The following is a 12125-nucleotide window of genomic DNA, read 5'->3' as shown; positions in this document are numbered from 1 at the left end:
ACCGAGCCCTAAGCTCCGGAGGAGATTGAGGAAATCGTCCGTTACTGTCATGTCGGGGGCCGAAAGTGCTGAGGATACTCTCTCAACGGAGGGATCCGTCGTCAGCATCGGACGGTTCTACGACAGGGCGGAGGAAGAGAGGCTCTTAGCCTCAGTAAATGAGGCCGTCGAACTGGCGTGGCTTTAGCGGACTTTGGAGGATGAAGATCCTGCAAATAAACCTCCAAAACTCTAAGGCGGCGTCCGCAAATCTCCTTATCCACCTTGAGCAAGGTGGAGCCGACGTAGTCCTGATCCAGGAGCCGTGGCTAAGCAATAGCGGTATCTCCGGGATCAGTACGCCTAATTTCAAGCTGATGGTGCAGAATCTAGCAGGTAGACCAAGATCCTGCATGCTCATCAGAAATGAATTCAAAGCACTAATTCTACCTAATTTCAGCAACGAGGACATTGTGACTCTCAGCCTGGATAGCGGTGCCAGAAAGCTCTGGATTATATCCGCATACATGGCCCATGACGTCGAGGTGGAACCACCTCCATTACTGCTACGTGAAGCCATAGCCAAAGCGAGGCGACGGAAAGCCGATGTAATTATTGGATCAGATGCAAATTCACGACACTCGTGCTGGGGAAGCTCAGATATCAATGCAAGAGGTGAGTCACTTTTTAATTATATTCTAAGTGAAGACTTATGTATCTGTAATACAGGAAACGAACCGACCTTTATCACCACGGCAAGGCAAGAGCTCCTTAACCTCACCCTAGCCTCATCTTCTGTAATATCCCGAGTTTCCGACTGGAGGGTTCTTAATGATCACTCCTTCTCGGACCATAGGTATATCCAGTTTTTTCTGGAGGAAGATCGTCCCAAAAGTATCCCCTTTAGTAACCTTAGGAGAACAAACTGGGACCTCTATAGTAAAAAACTTCGGGAACTACTCCCAGAGGCCCCCCAGGAGAGCTTAAGCACCGAAGGCTCGATTGATGCTATGGTGGATAAGTTTACATCGGCTTGTAGGAGCGCCATCGAAATCTCATGCCCGCTGAGTAGGCCTGGGGGCAAAGTACGACCAAAATGGTGGACGGTGGAGCTCTCAGAACTCAAGGCGACGAGTAGACGCCTATTCAATAAAGCCAGGAAGAGTGGACAACACTCCGACTGGGAACTCTATAAGATCGGACTAGGCGTCTATAAGTCCGAGATAAGAAAGGCCAAAAGCGAGTCATGGAGAAACTTCTGCGAAGCCGTAGAAGGTTGTAATGAATCATCTCGATTTAGGCGATTCCTTGTGAGGAATCCCGTACCCTTGGGATACCGGAGGGACGAAGAGGGCAACTGGGCGATGAGTGGAGAGGAATCGCTTAAGCTACTCCTTGATACTCATTTCCCAAGAAATTCTGCACCGCGTGAACCCACCGGTGCTGGAAATGGCGAATGCTCTACCTCCTCCTCCGGTGAACTACTGGAGAGGCGCCGACTGCTCTGGGCAATCGACTCTTTTAAGCCCTTCAAGTCCCCTGGACCGGATGGCATCATTCCTGCGCAGCTGCAAAAGGCTGTGGAGATCTCGTGTCGCTGGCTCACCCCTATCTATGCAAGCTGCCTAGAAAGAGGGTACATCCCGGGGGCTTGGGGGTGCGTAAGGGTCACGTTCATCCCCAAAGCAGGAAAGAACTATCATGTATCCCCGAGGGACTTCAGACCTATCAGTCTCTCATCTTTCTTATTGAAGACTTTTGAGAGACTCATTGACCTGCGCATAAGAAACAGGATTCCTCGAGAGAGTTTTAGCCCCTCTCAGCACGCCTACCTGAAAGGTAGATCCATGGAATCTGCCCTGCACTCAATCGTAAACATTATAGAGGGGTCTCTTAACAACAAAGATTTTGTAGTGGGTACCTTCCTTGATATCGAGGGGGCTTTCAATAATGTCCTTCCCGGGGCGATAATAAGAGCCCTTACTAAGCTCGGAGTCGAGAGCTACCTAGTAAGGCTCATCTCTCACATGCTGCACGACAGAACTGTCACAGCGGAATTGGGCAACGCCTCTGATCAGCGTAAAGTTGGCAGAGGCACCCCGCAGTGAGGCGTCCTTTCACCCTTCCTCTGGATAATCGTGATAAACGACGTCCTGGAGGAATTGAAAAGGACTGAATGCCGGGTTATTGCCTACGCGGATGACGTGGCACTCATCGTCAGAGGAAAGTTCTTGAACACTCTCTACGATCTTATGCAAGGGTACCTAAACAGGGTCACAAATTGGTCCGCTAGCTGCGGGCTTGCTGTCAATCCTGGAAAGACGGAGCTCGTTCTTTTTACCAGGAGGTACAAAAAGCCTCAGGCCCAGCTCCCCTCGATAGGGGATGTTCCACTTGTCCTCTCTGACAGGGTCAAAATCTTGGGCGTGATCCTGGACGGGAAGTTGTCATGGAAACCTAATATCGAGGAACGAGTGAGGAAGGCATCGGTGGCCCTCTACTGCTGCAAGAATGCCATAGGGAAGAGATGGGGCCTCTCCCCAAAAGTGATGCACTGGCTGTATGAAACCATAATTAAGCCAATAATGTTGTATGGGGTCATCGTCCGGGGGAGTTCACTGGAAAAGACCACTCATGTCAGGAAGCTAGAGCGCGTGCAAAGGGCAGCCCTCGTTGGGATCAGCGGGGCGCTCGGAACCACTCCAACCTTAGCGCAGAATGCTATGCTCAATGTCGCACCTGTCGACATTTCGGGCAATGTAGCGGCGGTCCGCTCAGCCATTAGGCTCAAAAGCTCTGGGTTCTCTTTCAATCCAGCGCACGGGCACTCGACGATTCTCGAAAGCTTCGACTTCGTGCCGAAAGAAATGGACCGGAGTCACCCGAGGCTGGCCCCTAAAGGATCCTTCTCCACGCACATCCCCTCAAGGGATGAATGGAAGAAGGGTAGTCTCTGGAGAAGAGGTCCAATAAACATCTTTACAGACGGATGGAAGGTAGAGTTGGAGGAGGTGTCTACTGTCAGGAACTCTCAGTAGATCTTACTTTCAAACTGCCGGATCTCTGCAGCGTCTTTCAGGCAGAGGTGGCCGCTATAAAAGAGGCAGCCGATTGGCTATGCACCAATGTACTGTCAACAAGGAGGTTAAATATATACACTGATAGCCAAGCGGCAATCAGGGCGCTGGGATCGCTAATGGTGTACAAAACTGGTTGGCTGGCCAACCTGGCTTCTCTCTCAACTGCCTCGGAATACTTCCAGATCAAGCTGATCTGGGTCCCGGGGCATAGTGATATCGCGGGAAACTGCAGGGCTGATGAACTGGCCAGGCAGGGCACCCTTGAGGCCATCACCTCGGACCGGGAGGACATTGGAGTTCCGTTGGCCACCTGTGGCCTGCTTTGGACAGATGGCCTTACGGTCGGCTCAGCGAGCGCTGGGAAAAAACCCCGACTTGCAAAGTTGCAAGATCCTTCTGGCCGGTTGTGGACCGCAGGCGGTCAAGGGAGCTACTGCAGCTGGCTAAGCGTCAGCTCTCGATTTTCACAGGCGTACTGACCGGACACTGTCCAATGGGAACCCACGCGTTGCGACTCAATATCGTCACGGATCCCTACTGCCGCAGTTGCCTGGAAGACGATGTGGAATCATCTCAGCACTTCCTACTCAACTGCCCGGCATTCGCTAGATTACGGTTCAAGCATCTCGGTGCGCATTTCATCGACTCTCCCGAGGAACTCTCCGGAGTGGACATCAGCTGTTTGAAGAACTTTATTATGAGCACCCAGCGCTTCTTGTAATTTTTACGCAGTTACCGTTCAAACGAATTTCTCCCTTATGTAATGTGGTATCACAATGGACAACCAAATGTCTAAGTGAGTCCCCTTTGCGGGTCTGCCACCGTAACCTAACCTAACCATCTTTATGTCTCAATGAACTGACTTTTAGTGCAGTTGCATCTTTGTTACCTTCTTGTTGCCTTTCTTCACGGCGCTTATATTCGTCAATTAATTTTGAAGTAATTAAGCTCACTGTCAAATCCTTTTCTTCACGTACTTCGAGTGCAGTTATCAATGGACCATAACTTGATGGTAAAGACCCAAGCAATGTTGCACTCATGAACACTTCTGGTTTCAAATCGGTACCTAAAGCCTTCAATTTTTGGTACATAGTATTGACATGCGTTTCGACATTTCCACCTTCTTCCAGTCGCTGTTTCATGATGGTACGTAGAATATTAACGCGATTGCTTGTACTGTTTTTCTCGTAAATTTCTTTCAACTTAGCCCATGCTTCTTTTGCCGTCTCACAATTTCGAATGTGTTGAATTTGATCGTATTCTAAGTTAAGTGCGATTGTCGTGTGTGCCTTCTCATCTTTTTCCAGCCATGCTGTCGTTTTTGAAACCAGTGGATCATCAATTATCGCACCCCAGACACCTTTTTCTTTAATCAGTCTTTCGATCTTGTACCGCCAATTGAAATAATTATTGCTGTTTTATTTATTAATTGCATATCTCGATTCTGACGCCATTTTTTGTCTGCTTTTCTTATAACCTTTTACAACACGTGTAAATTAATTATCTCGAATTTATTTCCTTATTTTCCAAAAATATTACTGCCATGCAATGTGGGGAGGCCCATAGCCTGTAGTCTTTAATAAGGATTGGGCAATAATACTTTGGATTAAACGCGATTATGTTGGATAAATTCCTTTTGCCTTTAATAAGAAAACGTGTGTTGTGTGTTGTACAAAATTCAGATAAAAAAAGGAAATAGGCTAAGAATAATACAATTGAAGTTGAATCATATGGAATGAATGGAAAATGAAACATTACAGTATGTACAGAGTCTTACATCATTTTAACTTAATTAATACTAATGCCATTTGAATGCGCATGCAGTACGTGATCTCCAATAAACTATTCCATAAAATCGTCGAAATCGGTTCACTAAAACATCTAGCTCCCATACAACTGATTGATCAGAGACGTTGTTTTGCGTTATAACTCCTCCAATAGAGCAGGTAAAAATTTAGTATAGGTTCACTTTTACTTATAGCTAACATACAATTATTTTATTCAGATATGAAGTTAGAGTTATAGCGCAAAAACATATATCTGAGTAATTAGTTGTATTGGAGCTATATGTTAATGTGAACCTATTTCGATAATTTTAAGGAATAATTAAGGTAATATTAAAAAAAACTGTTATGTGCAAAATTTTTGTAAAATAACTTCAAAACTGAGGGAGCTATTTATAAAATAGTTAAAATTTAATCAAATTTTCAAGTACCGTTATCTCGAAAACCGGAGCCAATCTGGTAAAACGGGGTATCCCATTGAATTTAGAACGTCCCAATTAAGTGAGTTCAGCTTTCAAAATCTTTGCTCAAAGTTTACAACTTGAACAGCGTAATTTGAACCCAGCTTATTCTTTTGTTTTCTATTTCATGTTTATTCCTCGTCTTACTTTTGAAGCACTTGATGAAAATTAATTACACTTATATTAATCGATTTATTAAGAGATTACGAATAAAATGATATATAAAACATAGGTGTGCTCACAAATTTAAAAATTCAAATTTTTATTTTGAAAGTGTACCAATATTTTAGATTTGCCCATATGCGAACGGCAAAGCATTAAAGTAAGTTTACATATAAATATAATCTCAATCAAAGCTCGTTAGCTGTCAAATTGGTTGTCCTTGTTATTTTCACAACTCGAGGAAAACTTAAGCTTCTTCTCTTTGCCACCGTGGTCACTTTTTTCTACTACACACATTTAAATATATTTTAAATTAATATTTTATTTAAAAAAAAAATAAAAAGGTTTTTAATGTACCACGCTTTTATAAATGGACTTAAAAGTAGAAAATAGTATTTCTCAGTCCCACAGAATTTGTTTTGATCACTTTTGATTTGGAAATTTTAGCAAAGGTCATTATAAACAATTTATGTGATTGAAAACGAAAAACGAGGAGCGCATGCAATACAAAGATAATTTAATTGACAATAGTCAAACTATATAACATAGACCTACAATTTCTACAGCGAATATACAAAATTTGAGATCGAAATTAAGCGATCGTTATTCATATACTCACATACATACATATATTAATTTTCAAATCAATTCAAGTCTATTACATGCTCCCCACGCTTTTCATTTTCAATCTCATAAATTGTTTATAATCACTTTTGCTAAAATTTCAAAATCAAAAGTTATCAAAACAAATTCTATGGGACTGAGAAATACTATTTTCTACTTTTTAGTCCATTTATAAAAGCGTGGCATATTAAAAAGTTTTTTTATTTTTTATTTTATTTATTTTCTATATTTCATTAAGCAGACAATTTTCTGAAAACAAAAACTTACTTCCCAAAGCTAAGCGTCTTGAAAGAAAAATCGATGATAGGCAATTTGCAAAGTGTGAGTGTATTGGTAAAAAAGTGTGAGTGTATGCAACTTGAAACGAATTCAGTATTTTTTTTTTATTGAAATGCATAAAATGTCTGATTTTGTATTTTCACACACAAAAAAAAAATGTTTGATATGAATGGAATAAATCTCAGAGGTATTAATATATTTCACAAAAGTTTTTTATACAATACGTTAATTATTTTATTTAAAGGCGCTAATTTGTTTTGTTTAATCTTAAAGATTGGTATGAACGGTTAACCAATACTGTAAACAATAATATATGTAGTTTTAGTTTTACAACGGTTTTATCAACATGCAATGTTGTGTGTCCAGTCACTTTCAATGTTGCGTGTCCAGAAACTTTCAATGTTGTGTGTCCAGACAGCTATAAAAGCTTTGCTTTGCAAGGTTCCTATAATCCTATAAAGTCTAGACATCAACCTCGGTGGTTCGCACTATCCATCAAGTGGCCCGTATGAAACTCCGATGAAGCCACCTCCCCGGGATTGCTTTCGCATTTCATCAGAGAGGGGCCATGGCATACAGAATGCCTCACTCCATAACGCCATTTCCGTATTCACCCATCCACATTTGTGATAAGGGGTTCAGGAGCGTTTTGCCGTCTGTGCTTCGGGAAGAGATTCCCTGTGGAGTAAAAAACAAGAGTAAAACACAATTAATGTCATTATTTCACTTCACTTCATTTATTTCACTGATTAAAGCCTCTCTCTATCCGGCGGCGTTGTTCCCTTGCTCTAAGCTCAGTCATTATTTCTTTACTGACAGATTTCACTCCGTCCCAGACCTTAATGTCATTTATCATGTATGATAGCAAGTTTTCAGGACTCGGACTAGTCAGAACCAAATCTTTTAATTTGTTTCTTTTAGCGGAAAAAGGAGGGCATGCAAAGACTATATGCTCTGCAGTTTCCGGTACATTTCCACATGAACCACACGCCATTGTGTCATCATGACCATACTTGCACAAGTACTGTCTGAAACAGCCATGCCCACTCAACAGTTGGGTCATATAAAAATCTACTTCGCCCTGTGATCTGCTCAGCCAGGCTTCGATGCTCGGGATGAGTCAGAAGGTCCAGCGACCCGACGAAGACGCTTCCCACCGTTGTTGCCATTGGGCGAGGCTTTTTTGGCGTTCGGCCGCGATCTCGTGCTTAAAGAGGGCTCTGCCTTTGGATCGGGAGGTCAAGTAGGTGCGCTGGATCTCGCTAGCCATTAGATCAACAGGCATTATACCAGCAATCACACTGGCGGCATCATGCGAAACTGTCTGGAAAGCACTACATATACGTAGGGCACTAAGCCGGAAAGTCGAGTTTAACTTATTAGCGTACGATTTATGTTTGAGTGCATGTCCCCAAACAGGGGCCGCATACATAACAACCGATTGTGTTACTGATGACGGAACTTTGAGGAACACCTCTGGTAACGACATAATCCTTCGTACCTGCATCAGTACTATAATAAAGAACTCTATTACATAGATAGCTACTTATTACGTTTATCAAATATCCCGGGGTGCTGATCGAATTCAGCGCACTAATAATATGCGGCCAGCCTAGTGAGTTGAACGCATTCTTAACATCTAGGGTTACTACCGCGCAGTATTCTTTTGAGCCGTTTTTCCAGCGTTTACCTTTTATTGCTTCTTCGGCTATGTCAGTGACTCTACGTATTGTGTCGACTGTTGACCTACCTTTTCGAAAACCATACTGTGCATCAGACAAACAATGCGTAGAATCAATATGCTTCCATAGACGGTCACAGATGATACGCTCCAACAACTTACCTAAAGTATCAATCATGCACAGGGGTCTAGGAGCTAGGTTCCCCCAGCGGTTTGCTAATCTTTGGGAGTAGGACCAGCCTCTGCCTTTTCCATCTATTCGGAAATATACCGTCTTGAAAGCATCTATTAAAAACTTTCGAAAATACTGATGGGGTTGTATCCACTGCCGCTTTAATGGCAATATTTGGGATACCATCAGGACCGGGAGCCTTGTTGTTTTTTAATCGTTTGGCCGCACTTTCAATTTCCTCCTTCTTTACAGGAGGAACACAGGCATTTGCCATAGCATCCGTCCGCGGAAAATAGTCTCTACTACTTCTTTTAGCAACGTCGGGCATGTTGGCATCTGCATTTGGCTAGCTTTGAACCTTTTCATTACCACTTTATAGGCGCCGCCCCAAGGATACTCATCAATTTCATTACAAAGTTCCTTGAAACAATCTCTTTTGCTAGTTTTTATAGCATCTTTTAATTTCTTACGCAATGATTTAAAACTATACCTTAGTTCATCCGACCTTATTCTTTGGAATTTTCTTCTAGCTTTATTGCATTGTGGCCGTAACGACGTTATTTCAACCGTCCGCCAGTATACGGGTCTCCGGTCGTTTCTGCGGACCTTTCTACTCATAGAAGAATCGCATGCCTTGATAACACTTTTAGTGAGGGCTTCTGAGAGGATTTCTGCATTCCCCCGCATATTCATAACGCTGCTTATTTCGCTAATTACTAATTTAAACATAGTTATATCAAATGATTTTGTGCACCAACTACTTACATCACTTTGGACGTTTTGACGAGACACTGTAATTGCACTTTTTATTTCAATTATTATAGATAAGTGGTCACTGTGCGTATACCTATCGCTTAGCTTCCACGTGGTTTTTGTCAATAATGGAGCCTCTGCCGTTTTTCTCAAACGTGTTTCTGTTGCCTGTATTCAATAGAAGCAGGTCCAGGGAAGCAAATGCTCTTAGCAAGGCATGACCTCGATTATTTGTTCTACTGCTGCCCCATTCTAAAGCACAAGCATTGAAACCTCCAGCTATTACTTTTGGAGAATACATCGTGGCATCTTGCACAAGTCTTAGTAACAATTCAAATTCCTGCTGACTGAGGCTCGGTGGTGCATAGCTACGGTGACCATCCGTCCTTTATTTTAAAGGACAGTCCTTTATTTTAACCCCCTGTTCTTTATAATTTTTTTTCAAAATAAAGGACACCTTTTGTCCTTTATTTCTTAAACTGTCCTTTAAATCGGCTCTGCATTTTTCAGAGGTAAATTTTTAAACGCAGAATATGAAAAATAAAAATCCATTATAAAATATAATGAAAACCTTCGCCAGTTTTCTTCGCACCCGACTTAAGGGTTTCTATTTAATCGGTTATCTTTGTACAATCTACAAAGCACAGGGAAAGTTGTGCCCAGGATCGTCTTGTACGTTGAGTTTCCAGTTCCATTGGAAGAGAACAGTAAACCCCTGCTACACAGTGGTTCAAAGCCGGCATTTAGTGTTCGTAATTCACTGCCTTCATTTTTCACTTCATTTGATTACTTATAATTTTTTTATGAAAGCTTACAATATTTGCAATGGACCAGTTGAGCCTGATTTCTGAATTTTTATTTATTATATATATTATATAAAATTTTTTTGGTACAAAATGCAGAAAAAGTAGCAGTTTTGAAAAAAATGTATTCTCATGTTCCAGGTAATAAATGTTAGATCACAGAAAGTTCAAAACAATTGTATGGTTCACCCAAAACAAAAAAAAGTACACAAAAAATTTGGAAATGTTATAAAAAAATTTTCACCAAAATAATTTTTTTTTTGCTTTTCAGTAAAAAGTGGTTTAAAAATTAAGGCTAGGGTGGATTATGACCATTAAATTCCAATTTTGAACCACTGTGTGCTGGCTTCGTCTCGCAGTATGAATTATGATAAACGCATTTTGGTAGCAAGGGAATGAGAAGTCCTTGAAAAGGATTTAGCTTCATTTTTCGCTACAGCAGGGGAACTTGTACAATTAAATAATATAATCAACTGATAAATATTTGATTTAAATTACGATATGGGTAAGGTACTTTTATCATATAAGTTGTATTCCCAAATCATTTTGAAAAAAATGTCCTTTATTTTACGATGGTTAATATGGTCACCGTATACATAGCAGCTGTAAATATAGATCCCGTCGATCTTTCTTTTAACAAAAAACTCATGACTGCTAGGTTTGCCACTAATGCCTTTTTTCCGCAAACCCATATCGCGGCCTTCTTTTTATGATCAGAGATCCAAGTACCTTGGTTAGGTTTCTTGTACTGTTCACTTAGGATTGCTACATCAATGCTTTCCTCAATAATTGTCTGACAGAGCAGCTGCTGGGCAGCTTCGCAGTGGTTTAAGTTTAGCTGCAGCAACTTCATATCTTTGCTCTTTTTTTTAACGCACGCTGAAAGAATGGACCCTGCTTGCCACCAGCAATATGGCTTTTATTATAGCCTTAGCTATATCTTCTTTTGTGATGATCTCATCTAGATCATGTATCTATCGAGGTTACCTTGGATAGAGCTTTTATTTCCGCTTCATTTCCCAGCAGATTTTGCACGACCTTCTTAAAAAGTTCTGTATTTTCCTCGTATACATGATTGAGTTCGAGCAGCATTACTCCTTTGGCAGTTTTGCGTACTCTTTTGACTTGCTCGCCAAGCTTTTTTAAGTCAGCACTGCTTTTTACTGTTTTCAGCATATCGCTGTAAGACATGTCGCCTACCTTCTTGATAACAATGGCATTCGGTTTAACCGGTTTAGGGTTTGGCTTAGCCTTATTAGACTTTTTGCCTTTTTTCACGATCCAATCGCCGGGGGCTGTTTGGTTAGTGTTAGCCAAAATATCTCTATAGGACACCATTGTTTTCCCTTCGCCATTATTTTGGCTTGTAGCCACTTCGATAACTCCGGGCCGCTTTGCCGGGTTAACCTCACTAGTCGCGGGGTCTTCGAGGCCTCTTTTAGGAGTATTTTTTTACCTTTTTAAAGGGTGGAGAAGTTTGAGTGGCTTTACATCTGTGGGACTCCTTTGCCACTCCTTTATTGCACTTTAACGACTTCACTTCCTCGTATAATATCACGATTTCATCCACCAAGTCTCTCATCGGTTGATGTATGGAGCGTCTGGGAAGTGCCATCATCTCAACGAGGCTACTCAGCTTATTACCTAATATGAGCAACGCATCGTTTTTCTGCACATTGTGACTTTTTGCTGCCATGTTTACCCCTATTTCTATGCAATCACGGCTGAGATCTAGGGGAGAGGATCGTGCTCCTTCCGGTGCTGGAGCGTTAGGCGACGAACTCATTCGCGCATACCTACCTGCATCCACGACTGGTGACCTCAAGATCTTGCCACCCCTTTTAAAAGGATCTGGAAAATTTTCTCCCTTCTCCATATTTTATTTGCGGCCCTTTCTGGTGAGTTGGCATCACCTTATAAAGGGTAGCTTTTGACTCAGAGCTTTAAGCTGAGCGCTGGAAGCTCAAGCCTAGAGCTTTGAACTGAAGCTTTCAGTCGCTTTAAGATATAGCTTTTTAAAGCTTTTAACCTTAGGTTAAAGGTTTAAGTTCTGCACACAGCAAGCAGTTCACTGCTGTCAAAATCAGCTGTTTGGCCGGCGCCAAAAGGGATCCCCTTTGCTTATTTTGTATTTATATACTTATTCATTTCAATGATTATAATTAGTACAATAAGATGTCTTATCTTTTATAGTACAACAAACAATAATTATTACAAACAAAGGACATACGAATACAATAACGTCTATATGATTCCCTTATTACAAGTATGTATATATAAATTAAAAATATAGAGGGAAATACAAATAAAAAAATAATTAAATAGTAAGGTTACAAAGTTAATGGAG

General features: G+C 41.5%; 1 protein-coding gene across 1 annotated transcript in view; it reads right to left on the bottom strand.

The window, feature by feature from the left end:
• Positions 1-6596: 6596 nt before the first annotated feature.
• LOC118735180 overlaps positions 6597-12125 on the bottom strand; it is a 134930-nt gene continuing 129401 nt past the window's right edge. Inside the window, exon 4 of the mRNA XM_036464821.1 lies at positions 6597-7047. The gene's annotated coding sequence lies outside the window, so the exon portion shown is untranslated. The remainder of the gene's footprint in view (positions 7048-12125) is intronic.

Source organism: Rhagoletis pomonella, unplaced genomic scaffold (assembly GCF_013731165.1).
Source record: "Rhagoletis pomonella isolate Grant_MI unplaced genomic scaffold, Rhpom_1.0 Rhpom_scaffold_00003, whole genome shotgun sequence".
NCBI classification, from domain to species: domain Eukaryota; kingdom Metazoa; phylum Arthropoda; class Insecta; order Diptera; family Tephritidae; genus Rhagoletis; species Rhagoletis pomonella.
Note: the sequence above shows the minus strand (reverse complement) of the source record. Positions and strands in the feature narration are given on the sequence as shown.